The sequence below is a fragment of the Herpailurus yagouaroundi genome, unplaced genomic scaffold (assembly GCF_014898765.1).
Source record: "Herpailurus yagouaroundi ecotype Mexico unplaced genomic scaffold, PumYag 141, whole genome shotgun sequence".
Lineage (NCBI taxonomy): Eukaryota > Metazoa > Chordata > Mammalia > Carnivora > Felidae > Herpailurus > Herpailurus yagouaroundi.
This window is the reverse complement of record NW_024412396.1, coordinates 39,185,115-39,198,428: the sequence shown is the minus strand read 5'-3', so window position 1 is coordinate 39,198,428 and position 13,314 is coordinate 39,185,115. Positions and strand designations below refer to the sequence as shown.

The 13,314-nt window shown below is 40.7% G+C and overlaps 1 protein-coding gene across 6 annotated transcripts in view; it reads left to right on the top strand.

Annotated features, from left to right (window-relative positions):
• The first annotated feature begins 9,491 nt into the window (after positions 1-9,491).
• Positions 9,492-13,314, top strand: part of WDR89 (WD repeat domain 89) — a 38,020-nt gene continuing 34,197 nt past the window's right edge. For 3 of the 6 annotated variants that reach the window (XM_040477350.1, XM_040477349.1, XM_040477347.1), the window contains exon 1: positions 9,572-9,952. The gene's annotated coding sequence lies outside the window, so the exon portion shown is untranslated. The other 3 variants (XM_040477348.1, XR_005790948.1, XR_005790947.1) reach the window with 3 other exon arrangements.

Genomic DNA, 13,314 nt, shown 5'->3' with positions numbered 1-13,314 from the left:
GTTTAAGGAGAGTTAAGGATTTGCTTGTTTTAAAAGCTAAATAAAACACTGGTGGCTTTATAGAAAAGAGGCTGACAGAGAAAGAAAGAGGACGCAAAGTTGGTTTGAGGCTATTGCAAAGTTAGAACAAACCATGAGGAACTGAGTTAGGATATTAGCAGTGGGGAAAACAAGGGTATGTGAAAATGTGGTTTCTTCCCCCAGATACTATCAATGTGTGACTGAACGAAGAGGGTTGAGGGTCAAAAATTACGTTAAGGCTTTCAGTGTGGGTGACTGAAACAGTGCAGCCACTGAGAAAGGGAACACAGAAGGTGGAGAAAATCTTATGTGGACCTTTGGTGACATTTACTTCAGGAGGCGGCAAAGGAACTGAAAAAGGACTAGGATGAAAGATGAGCAAAGGAGAGTGGTGTTTCACAAGATGGTGGGAGGGGTCAATGTTCTCAAATGGTAGGGATGTCCTCTCAGACAAAAAGACAGAAAGTCCTTGGATTTGGCAAGTAAAAGTTGACTTGTGACCTATGAGAGAAAGGTTTTCATGGGAGCCTAGAGAGTAAAACTATGTTACAGCAGATTGAAGGATGAAGGTGAGATGAAATAGAGGCAGTATAGAAAGTATTATAGAAAGTGGAGTAAATCAGGGGCACCTGGGTGGCTCAGTCGGTTGAGCGTCCAACTTCGGCTCAGGTCATGATCTCATGGTCTGGGAGTTCGAGCCCTGTGTCGGGATCTGTGCTGACAGCTCAGAGCCTGGAGCCTGTTTCAGATTCTGTGTCTCCCTCTTTCTCTCTCCTCCCCCGCTCATGCTCTGTCTCTCTCTTCTCAAAAATAAATAAAGGTTAAAAAAAAATAATTAAAAAAAAAAAAAGAAAGCGGAGTAAATCCATGGGTTGTCAGAGTCACAGTAAAAGTATTCTATAGAACAGAGGAGACTTACATATTGGTAGGAAGAAGGAAAAGGTAGAACTGGAGAAAAGGTGGAAAATAAAGTGAGGATACAATTGATTCAAGGCCTTGGCAGACATGTGATTAAATACATGGGCAGAGATCAACCTCAGAAAGAAGGGCACTCCTGAACTTCCTAGAATCTCCTAGCAACCTCTGCTCCCCTTAAAACACACACAGAGAACACTCACCCAAAGGTTTTTGTCTTGCACTAGGATCTGTCTCTCTCTCTATCCTACCAGTTCCCTCTGTAGGAAACAATAACTCATTGTAACAAATATCCTAAAATATGAATTATCCGGGCCAGAACAGTACAAAGGAGGCTTCATCAGAGGAGTGTAAGGTTGCTGGGGGCGCCTGGGTGGCTCAGTCAGTTGAACATCCAACTTCGGCTCAGATCATGATCTCACAATCCGCGAGTTCAAGCCCCGAACCGGGCTCTGTGCTGACAGCTCAGAGCCTGGAGCCTGCTTCAGATTCTGCGTCTCCCTCTCTCTCTGTCCCTCCCCTGCTCATGTTCTGTCTCTCTATGTCTCAAAAATAAATAAAAACATTAAAAAAAATTTTTTTAATAAAAAAAGGAAAAAAAAAAGAAGAGTGTAAGGTTGGCTTTGGCATTCCTAGTTCATGTCCCCACTGAAGCCTCTCCATCAGGGTGGGGTAAAGAGATATCTTCCATGCTCTCTGGTCATCCAATAGACAACTGTTGTAGAAATATCCATGTGTGTGCGCGCGCATAGAGACACTTCCCAAGGACACTGCCTTCTCAGAAAGAATACAGAGGTAATACAGCATTATTCGATCACTCTCCATCCTCTTAGCCTGCCCTATTTGTCTCCAAAGCACCAGGGCTGATTTTCAGCAGATATACTTTAGCATGGCTCTATCAATTGCTATAATATTGAAATGCTCTACTTCTGTACTGGCAAGGAAATAGCTGCTGCCCCAGAACCTGATGCATCCACTGTTTTTGCTATCCTAGCATCTCCCAGATCTTCCCATGATCCAGCAACTCAAGGCATAACACCAGCCACAACAAGGGTTAAGGCTGGCCCATGTTCCAACCGGGAGTGGAACACTCTATTGGGAAGTTCAATATCAAGGAAGTTAGAGTGTGCAGGAAAGGGAAGTAAGGTGGGGAAGGAAGAGAAAATACAAGGGAACACAAGGGGATGTGAAACCATACCAAATATCACAAGCTGGCCATACCAGTGTTAGATATTTGAATATTCCACCATGCATAGTACTTACAATTAGCTGAAATTACACTATATACTTTTTAATATATAGTTATTTGTCTGCCAACTAGAAAGTAAGCTGTATGAAGGCAGGGAGTTTTTTTTAATATTATATGTTCAGGACCTAAGATATGCCAGGCATATATTAGGTGAGCAATGATATTTGTTCAATGAATGAATCATTTCATATCAAGGAGAAACATTTTCTAAATAAAACACATTTTTATGTAAGTTCCTAGCCATAACAGATTTAGTTCTTTATAATATTTTTGCAGAATGGTTTCCATTCCTCATTTTTTTATCCTCCAGTTTCCTTATCTTGCCCAGAGGCTGTCTTGTGCATAAGAAATGACCACATGGTGACCATTCCACGTTGGAGTCATCTGCCATCTGTCTACTCAAAGACACAGTAAAACTTGGAAATCCTTGCTTTTCCTTTTCTTAGCTCTGATCAAACGGGCAGGCAAGGCACGGTAAGGGAAAAGGGAGATTTGTTTTCTCCTGCCCAGAGCTTTCTCCCAGGGGTGGGGCGAAGGTTCTAATTCATCTCACTTATACTTGTTTATGATTTTTCTTTTCCCTTTTTTTTTTTTGGTCTTTTTCTTTTATTAAAGTTTTTATTTCAATTCCAGTTAGTTCACATACAGTGTCATATTAGTTTCAGGTACACAATACAGTGATTCAATACCTTCCATACAATACCTGGTACTCATCACAACAAACACACTCCTTAATCCCCATTCCCTACGTAACCCGTCCTCCCAGCCACCTTCCCTCTCGTAACCTTCAGTTTGTTCTCTATGGTTAAGAGCCTATTTCTTGGGTTACCTCTCTTTTTTCCCCCTTTGCTCGTTTGTTTTGTTTCCTAAATTCCACATATGAGTGAAATCATATGGCATTTGCTTTCTCTGACTTATTTTGCTTGTAATTATGATTTTGCTTTTTGAAAGAAATAGTTTTCTTTTCACTGGTCATGCTGCTCTGAGTAGTACTGTAAGTTTTAAAGAGTAGTTTGGTGTAATGTAAAAAATGATATGAAAAATTATCACATGCTACAAGTTTCAGTGGGAAATGATTATTGAAAGTAGCCACTTAAAAAAACAAAGTAGTCACTTTGTCGTACAAACCAGCAACTACCAAGTATTGATTTTCAATATTTGAATTTAAGGGTGGGAAATGCTAATTACATTAATATATTCATGACTGAGACTTAATCTACTTAATGTTCCTTTTCTCTTCTAAAATTTCACTTCATCAGCCTGAGGGCAATCATCTGTAATCATTTGTAATCATCTAATTACAAACTTATTCAAGCTGCCAGCTCTTGCTGTGACTGTATTTTATCTCCTTCATCATTACCCTGTATTTTTTAAAATGAAAGAAAACATGACTTCTTTGCAATGTGACACTATTATTGTTGCTCAGACATTAAGATGCTGGTAATCATGATCAGATTTATCTTTATAATGTTCAGCACAACTTAGGATATTCTATTATCTGGCAAGGAAATTTATTTAATAGAATGCTTAGAAAATTAAATCCAGCCTCCTACTGAATACTTTTCTAGAATAGAAGAGAAAGTAAATAGGTAATTCCAATATGTGAATCCAAAAAGATGAAGACAATGAGTAAGAACACTGCTATTTGAGTATGGGGGGGCTGAAAGTTCCAGAAATCCTACAAAAGAAAAGAGAAGGCTTTCATATTTCTTCATAGCTCAGAAAATTGTTTTTAATTTTTTTTAATGTTTATTTATTTTTGAGAGAGAGACAGAGAGACAGACAGGCAGACAGACAGACAGACAGAATGTGAGCAGGGGAGGGGCAGAGAGAGAGGGAGACACAGAATCCAAAGCAGGCTCCAGGCTCTGAGCTGTCAGAACAGAGCCCAATGCGGGGCTCCAACTCACAAGCTGTGAGATCATGACCTGAGCTGAAGTCAGACGCTCAACCGACTGGGCCACCCAGGCGCCCCAAGGAAATTGTTTTTATATTATATCGTCACATACATTAGTTGGAGATCACATAAGAAATTCTAAGATAGTCATATAGTCTGTATTTCACATAAGTTCACATCAATTGTCTTTTTATTACTGGGCTTTACTTCGCTCATAACTTTGATCTACCTCATGTAAATGTCTTTGATTCTTGAGGTGCTTGGATGGCTCAGTTGGTTAAGCACCCAACTTTGGCTCATGTCATGATCTCACCACTCATGAGTTCAAGCCCTACTACCTGCTGTCAGCACAGAGCCCACTTCGGATCCTCTGTCTCCCTCTCTCTCTGACCGTCCCCTGCTCGCACTCTCTCTCTCAAAAATAAATAAACATTAAAAAGATTTTTTCCCAAGGATCATTTCAACAGTTAAAGAGCTCAGCAAACATCCTTTTTTTGGTCATTTTTTCCTATAGCTTCTCAGAGCAAGTAGTATAAGCCACCAAAGGCCAGAACTTGAATGTCTGCAATGTGGCGGGCACTGTGTTAGGTGTTTCAGTGATGTTACATTAATCTTCAGAAAACCCCTGAAAGGGAGACATTGTCAACTGATGAGTAATCTGAGGTTTAGAGAGATTAAAGAACTTGCTCAAAATCACACACCTCGTTTTGAGTAACAGTCCTTATTAAAATATCTGCCTATTGAGGTTATGTTTGGAGAAAAAAAATCTGTTATTATTTAGTGATAAAAAGAGATACTTATAAGCCAAATGATGTCTGGGATAGGAGATCTAACAGGAATGTGGGTGCAATCGAAGTAACTCTAGCCATCAGTTAAACTTGGATGAATGGGGTCATATACGTAAGGGTTTGTGTATCATTTTTTCTACCTTTGTGTATGACGGAACTTTCCCAAACTGAACAGTTTTTAAAAGTAAGTAACCTGAAAAGTAAAATTAGTATAAATTGGGGGCAAGGAGGAGGAAAAATGAGGATGTAAATGTGTAATGACATTCACCTTAGCCTTCAGCTATGTCCATTTAGAGCTAATCTTGCGGCCATATGCTCTGAATCACTTCATACGCACAAGCAAATAGGTACTTTGGTATCTTATTCAAGAAAAAAGTGAACTTGTTTCTTAGCAATTATTAGATCCCAAGCTGTTGGTTTCAATCCTAATCATACTTGTCTGTGTAAAATAAACTATAATCATAATTATTAATTAAATAAAAAACCCAAAGACTAGTTTATCAAATACTCTGGCCTCTCTCTCTTCCCAACTCGATTTAGTGTGCTATTTCACTATTTGTTCATTCTTTTTAACGTCAAAGTGGCAGGAAGAGAACATACAGCTTAAACCAGCCAATTCACTTTTAAGCAACTCTGTCAAGAGGTTTTTTGGCAGTAGGTGCTGTTTCTGATTAACAGATAATTAACATAATTATCTGTTTTAATACTTTTCCTGCCTCATCCCCAACTTTCATCAGTCTAAAGTAAAAGGAGAAACAGTAAAGCCCATCTAAAAACTAAGCTAAAATAGCACCATTGAAAAAAATTTGTCATGGTGACTGGTATAAATCAGCGGGCACCTATCCCAGGATGTCCTCATCACCACCCCACCCTCTGGCTTCAATGGCAGTCTTGTTGCCATTTTCAAAAGCTCCACAGCTGGTAGCTTGCCAAGAAGTACTCCTTACATGTTAGAGGCATGCATGCCTAGGCACATATATATTATTGGGAAACCTCCAAGGAGCTCTGGGATTCAAAAGTTGGACAAAGGAATATGGTGCTTAGGAATGAAACCAGAAGCTTCAGATACAGGCTGTTAGGCCAAGGTCTCAAGGACTAGCCAGCCAAATGAGGCAGGGAGTTAGAGAAGCAGGTGGAACGAAGCTTGAAGGAGAGCTGTTCTTTTTAGACATATTTTACCAGAGTTGAAAAGCGGGTTTGATTTGTACCTTCTGTATGCTTAAATTAATCCACTCCCACAAATACAAGACACAATATCAAACACGGTTCTCTGGAATGACTTCCAAGCCTGAAACCCCCACTCTCAAAGGAGTGATTTGAAGTTCTTCATCTATGTGTTGCTGCGAAGGCATTTTGTAGATGTAATTAACATTCATAATCAGTAGACTTTAAATAAAGATTATCCTGGGTAATCTGGATGGGCCTGACTCAGGTGGTTTTCCAGAAGTTCTGCCTGTGGACTACAACTTCAGCTCATGCCTGAGAATTTCAGTTTGCCTTTCTTGACAGCCAGCTCTACAGATTTCACACTTGCCCCCTAGCCAGTCCCCAACATTGTGCAAGTCAATTCCTTGCAAAAAATTTAATATATATTTCCTAATGGTTCTATGTCTTTGGTTGAGCCTTGGTATAGTGATTGAACATAAGTATTTCTAAGTATTATGCATAATTTGGACTTTGTATTTAAAAATTTTTTTAACTTATTTGAGAGAGAGAGAGAGAGCCCAAGCAGGGGAGGGAGGAGCAGCGACAGAGGGGGAGAGAGAATCCCAAGCAGGCTCCATGCCATCAGTGCAGAGCCTGATGTGGGGCTTGAACTCACGAACTGTGAGATCATGACCTGAGCGAGATGAAGAGTCGTGGATGCTTAACCAACGGAGCCACCCAGGTGCCCCTGGACTTTGTATTTTAATAGCAAATACAAATATTTTTGTGTGTATATAGGAGAGTGTCTGTGGGGTTATACACATATACGTGTTCTTTTTTTGAGTAGGCCTGACCTTGGGCTCCCATGTCCTTCCTTATAATGTCCAATTCTAGTAAGAATGCTAAGTCAGTTTAACCATATCTGACTGGGTTCCTCGCCTTCACTATCCCCCAGGTGAGGTCTGATTACCCTAGCCTGTTTTCAGCAAGAACACTGCTGATTCAATCTAGCAATAATCCTCCACACCCCAATGTTTCTTCTTCATAATTTTCCATCCACTGACCTCCACACCCTGCTCACTGGCTATAAATTCCTACTTATGCATTCAGAGTTGAGCTCAATTCTCTCCCATATTACAAAACCCCACCACAATAGCCCCCCACAAATAAAGTATGTCTTCCTGTCTTTAATAGTATCGTGAATAATTTTTTCTTTAACACTTCCAGACTATTTTGATCACGTAATTCCCCGTAAAAAATTTTTTTTACCATTCATTCCAAACTGGATAAGCTAGATTTCAAGAAGTCTATACTGTTATATCATGTGCACAATTTTTTAAGAGACAAAAATGGAAAGAAAAAAGTTGAGATTAAAAAGTAAATACAAACAGGTAGTAGTATTCTCTTCCTGCACCTCAAGACTCCTCTTGCATTTATCTCCCTTTGAGGCCATTGTTTAACCTACTTCCCATATAGACACTATATAAAAAGGATTCCAAGGTTCACATCTTAAAAGGCAGTAATGGCACCTGTTTCAATTTCTATTCTTACATTCTCAACAAATAACGATTTAAGCTCTTTAAGTGGGACACTCTGGGAGCTTCCCAAAGAGTGAGCACTTAGGACAGTTAATACAGATTAGCCAAATGTGCTCACGATTCAGTCACTCAGTTGACTCATCACTCAGTTAAACACTGCTCCTCACCACAGTAGTAGTCTTGACACCTGCAGTTCTTAATGTTTTTTATTCTTGGTCATCTGAATTTCATTTATATCCCAAATGTGAACCACTAATTTGAATTAGGAGGCAGGGGCACCTGGGTCGTTCAGTCGGTTTAGCGTCCGACTGCTGATATTGGCTCAGGTCATGATCCCACAGTCGTGAGACTGAGCCTTGTGTCAAATTCCATGCTTAGTGTGGAGCCTGCCTGGGATTCTTTCTCTCTCTGCCTCTCCTTCACTCACACATGCGCGCGCTCTCTCTCTCTCTCTCTCCTAAAATACATAATAAACTTAAAAGTAATAAATTAGGAGGCAAAAGGAAAAATAACACTAAAATGCTAGATAATGGAAAGCATTAAAACTTATAATTCTGAATTTTTGCCTCAGGGTAACTTTTATATTCACAGATTTCACTTAGTACATGATATAGAGTATTAAAAGGAGAAATGTTGATTACGCTCAGTTTGGCTCTTCATTTATTGTGAATAAAAAGAAATATTATCTTCCATGGTGTATCTACAAACAATCTGATACTCTTGGTCATTTAGAAACAAGACACAAAAAAATGATAAAAATAATTTGATTTTTTTAAAACAAAAATGTAATAATTCCAAACATCAGTCATAAAAGCAGTTTTTGCTTGGCTTTAAAATGTACTTAACTTTAAATCCAGAATGTGTAACTATTATACATCATAAAATCGTGTTTTTTTCTTACACAAATTAAACACTTCATATTACCTATTAATTAGGGTAAAAAAATGTCGAAAGGGAAAAGGCCACTCAGGAGAAGTTTTTGGTATTTATACATTGATTTTTACTTTTGCCAAACACAAAAGTGATGTAATATTACCAAATGGGCCCAGGGAAGTGAAAGTTCATGATTCAATAAATGTAGCGAAACCCTGCCTTAAACCAACATAATGTTTCCATAAAGATTGAAAATGGACTTCATAACGCAATCTTGAATAATGCACAATGCGTGTAACCTTCTGAGATTGGTCATGCTTAACATTTTAAACTACAGCACTATTTTCCTGTCATGACGGCAGCCAGTTCTTCTTGTCCTATCAACACTTGATTTATGTGAGCAGCTGCTACCCACACCGAAACAGTATATATAACTGCCAAATTTAGGGTACTTTTCAAATATTCGCGAATGTAGACTAATATGAAAATCAAAGACCGTTTTGTGGCAATGGCAAAATTTTTACAAACCAACAATCTTACTATTCACTTAATACGGTATTTACGAACATCTAGCACAGCGCCCAAGCACAAGCTGTAAAATGTTTCACACACTACTATTTATCTTTACAACACACATCAAGTCTTTTCAGTTTCTCTGTCTTTCAGCTTTAACGGTGCTGATCAGTGAAAAGATAAAAAGCACAACGGAACACATCAAAACCACAGTAAACGTCGGCGGGTGTTAATCATAAGGAAGAACCTAGCAGCAACAACCACATTTAAAGCGACAGAACTCGAGCGTCCGGGACTACAAATCCTAGAGTTCCTTGGGGCGGAGGCAGAGCTACTTTCAAATTGATAGCTCTTTCGGCCAATGACACAGCCGACGCAAAAGGTGCAAAAGAGTAGTTTCTTTGCGTTCAAACACTGAAGTCATACTTAGAAGTTATGAGAGTACGTGGGTATTTCAGGACCCTAACTATTAAGTATTTCTTACTCACAGTAAAATCTTCGTAGTCATTGTAACAATTTCTCTACCTGAATTTGGCTCAGTGGAAGTTACAGCATCCAAAAGAAGGAAGGAAGTCACGTTGCCCAAAGTCATCTGAATGGCTCAGTTGCCCGAAAAAGAGGCGGAAACCGCTTTATTCTTGCCCTTTATTGGCCACGCAGCCAGGAGGCGTAAACCATCACAACCAATGAATCGTTGAAACTTCCGTTAACGTAACGTAAAAGGGGCCGTACTGTGCGGGGCTATACGTAAACTGAGTTTACTCAGGCGCAGTCGTCCTGTTTTCGTCCAATCCGGAGAGAGGCTGGCTCCTGGCACTTCGTTGTCCCTCCCGCCTTACTCTTACGCTTCCCCGGAGCTATGGCCCGCCTCTCTGCTGCTGACCAATGCTCTGCATTTTCCTTTGCGCGTTTACCCTATCGGAGACGTAGGGGGTGGAGTTCCGGTCGTAACGCTGTGCTCCTTGACAGACCTCGCGTTTCCTCCCGCGCCGGTTGAGGGCTTGCAGTTGAGGTATATTTCACCGGGACCGGTCGGGCTCGTTGACGGACAGGTCTCTGACGGACGGCGACAGTGTAGGTTGAGTCTAGAAAGCCGCAGTCGCTGATTCTGTAGCACGAGGAGTTCTGAGGGAAGTGGGGAAGGCCTGGGAGGAGAGAGACACGTGTTGAAGCTTCTGGTGCGGGGTGGGAGCCCCTGGACCACACCCGTGCTGTCCCTGCTCCGCGTCCTTAACGCGGGTTAGGTTTTGGGATCGCTGGCCCCAGCGTCTCCTGTAGGTTATCTTTCGGTAAAAGCGAAGCGCCGTTCACCAAGTGTTCAAGAAAGGGTACCCAGGGCCTGTTTTTATTTTTCTCCTGTGCCTCACTCTTTTGTTATCTCTCGAGTTTGTTAATTTTCGAGGTCGGAAAGCAAATTTTAATTTGGGAAGAGCCGTCCTGTAACATATAACACAGACTGTGAGACCAGCTATGTTAAGCACTGTGCGTATATTTCATATAATCCACACAGCAATCTAAGGGGTAGTAGTATTACTGTTCTCATTTTCACGCAAAGGAACAGACTGCTTAGTAACTCGTCCACATGTTTTCTTCAGCCCGTCTCTTGACAAACTTGAGTGTGGCATTCGGTTTGCGAGGACATAAAATTAAAATATGCTGTTGTAAAATGTGGCATCTGTTTTCTTTCCAAGCTTGAAGTTATTTCAGAAGCCAGTGCAACAGACCCATAGGTATATTGATACTATCGATGTAAAAGATCATCTGGTAGAAGACCTTGGACTAGGAGCCGCTTCCACCTTTGCAGCCGCATCTTCCTCAACTGCAGAATTGAAATCAATACCAGACATGACTACTACCTAGAGTTGTAAGGACCAAATTAGAGACTGGATATAATATATAAATTACTGATGTTAAGTTTCTATGTCTTTCTGCTTTTCAGATTCTTTCCTGTGGAGGCCAGACTAGCATTAAATAGCATAGATTTTTTTGATAGATATTTTTATATATTCTGTATGTATAAAGCAGTGGTAATATGCAGCCTGCTATCACGTAAGCGTGAACTATTTTTTTTTTTTTTTTATATTTCCCCCCCCCCCCCCCCAATTAGTCTGCTGTTTTCAATCCCACTGAACCCTCAGCCTTCATAAATCATTTAGGTAGCACTTGATTAGGAATGGGAAGACCATTGAGAGAGACCAGGATGCTTTCAACCAGATTTTCCATCATCTGTTGTCTGGCTTGATGAGTAACACTTGCAATGCGAGGTGTCCATGATATTCTTCATCATCAACAAAGGATGACCCTGGCAGAGGCTTTGGTTGCATGGCTTCCAGCACTGTAGGCTTTAATAACCCCTGCTTGAAGAGCTTCCACCAGTGTCTCTCTTGATCGACTTCACAAACATTTATCAGCTTATTCATTTGACGTTTGTTTTGAAAGAGAAGGTGCGGGGGAGGGGCAGAGGGAGAGAGAATCCCAAGCAGGTTCCGTGCTGGCAGCGCAGACCCAGACTTAGGGCTCGAGCTCACCAACCGTGAGATCATGGCCTGAGTCAAAATCGAGTCGGACGCTTAACCGACTGAGCCACCGAAGCACCCCCATTTATCAGCTTATTGAGGATATGATAAAGCATATGACCTAACAGCCAGATGGAAGAGATGCATAGAGCAAGGTGTGCAGAAAGGGTGCGAAGCTTCCATGCCCTTTCTAGGTATATTACTGTCTCCAGTCTTCTCATGGTCACCAGTCTGGAAACTCCAAAATTCGTCTTAAGCCTGTATGGCCCCTCTTACCTATTTATTCAGAGTTCAGGACAGTGTTTCCTATAAATGCAAGTGTGTTACTCATCTGGTTTGTATTCCACCTTGGATGGGCATAGATAGCATAAAGTGAAAATAGCTCAGCTCACATAACTACTTTTCTCAGTGCCAGTTCCTCCTGGAAGATCTGAGCAGAAGATTCATTTCCTTGCCCTTTTCAGCTTCTTGTGGCTGCTTATATTACTTGGGCTTACGGTGCCTTCATCTTCCAAGCACGGAACTCCAATCTCTGCTTCCATCATCACGCTGTCTTCTGTGGTCAAATCTTCCTCTGCCTTCCTCTTATGAGGGCACTTGTGCTTACATTTAGGTTCACCTAGATAATCCAAAATAATCTCTCCATCCCAAGGTCTTAGTTACATAACTCCTTAAGGATGGAACCATTTATAGGAATCAGGTTTTGGGTATCTTTGAGGGCCATCTTTTAGGTTTACTACAAAGGATATAAAGAAGGGTAAAACATCCTATTCTAGTGTGGCTTAAAGTCTAACAGGATGTGCTATAAGGGGGGAAAAAAAAGACTTCCAGATTGCTGTGAAATGAACTAAGTTCATTTCATATAGGTTGGTATTTCTCCAACTTTTCCTCAGGAAAATAGTGGTAAATGAATATTCCAGTGATAGCTGAACACAAAGCCTGCATTAACACCTTCAAAGAATGAAATTTCTTTGAATTTTACTCTTCTATTTTAAAAACTCATGTGATTTTTGTATTCCACTTCATAATATGCCGTGTTTGATATTCTTCTGAATTAGTTGCCACATCATAACTTTGCTATTCTAGGGATTTAGACTTGTGGCTTATAATAGCCAGTTTACTCTAGTCATTGGTGTGTCCTCCGGTTTAAGAAGCATGACCTCAGATGATAGGGATTCATTATAAGGAAGCCATTTAAGCAACCCGGTAACTACTCTAGGTCCCATTGTTCCTATGGCTAGAATGTGCACTCGGCTTCATGGAGAACTGGACTGACAGTCCCTCATCATTGATACTCTCCAATTCCCCCAGCAAGACAGCAGCTCTGATGACTTTAGGCTTTGGTCATATCTTCAGAAGAAGATAGCCCAACTGTTGCTCTTGTGTCTCCTTAGGAATCATAATTAGGAGACAGGATCTCATGAGTCAGGTTTGTTACCATTCAGTATGAATGAAGATGAAAAAGAGCCCAGCTCTGAGTAGGCATTCATTACGTAAGAACTATTCAGTAAAGATCTCTGTGCCTTGTGTATGGAGTTGGAAGGAGAAGCACATGTGGGCCATCTATATGGGCAAGGCCTGGAAGTTACCTATATTACTTTTTCTCATGTTGCTTGGGCTAGAACTCTGATACAAAGTGACACCTAATGTCTAGTTGTGTGTCTCACTAGTGATCTGCTGATGAATTAGTCTCTGCTATGATACTTAGTCAGCTGCTTAAGATTTGTTCTCAGCCCGCAGCGTTTAGTTTCTTCACCCTGTGAGCTCTCCATGGCAGCCACATGTCTCTAGACAACCTTATTGGACAAAGTACTTTTTAAGCTGGCCCCATATCAATGCTATCATAGGTCCGCAGGAA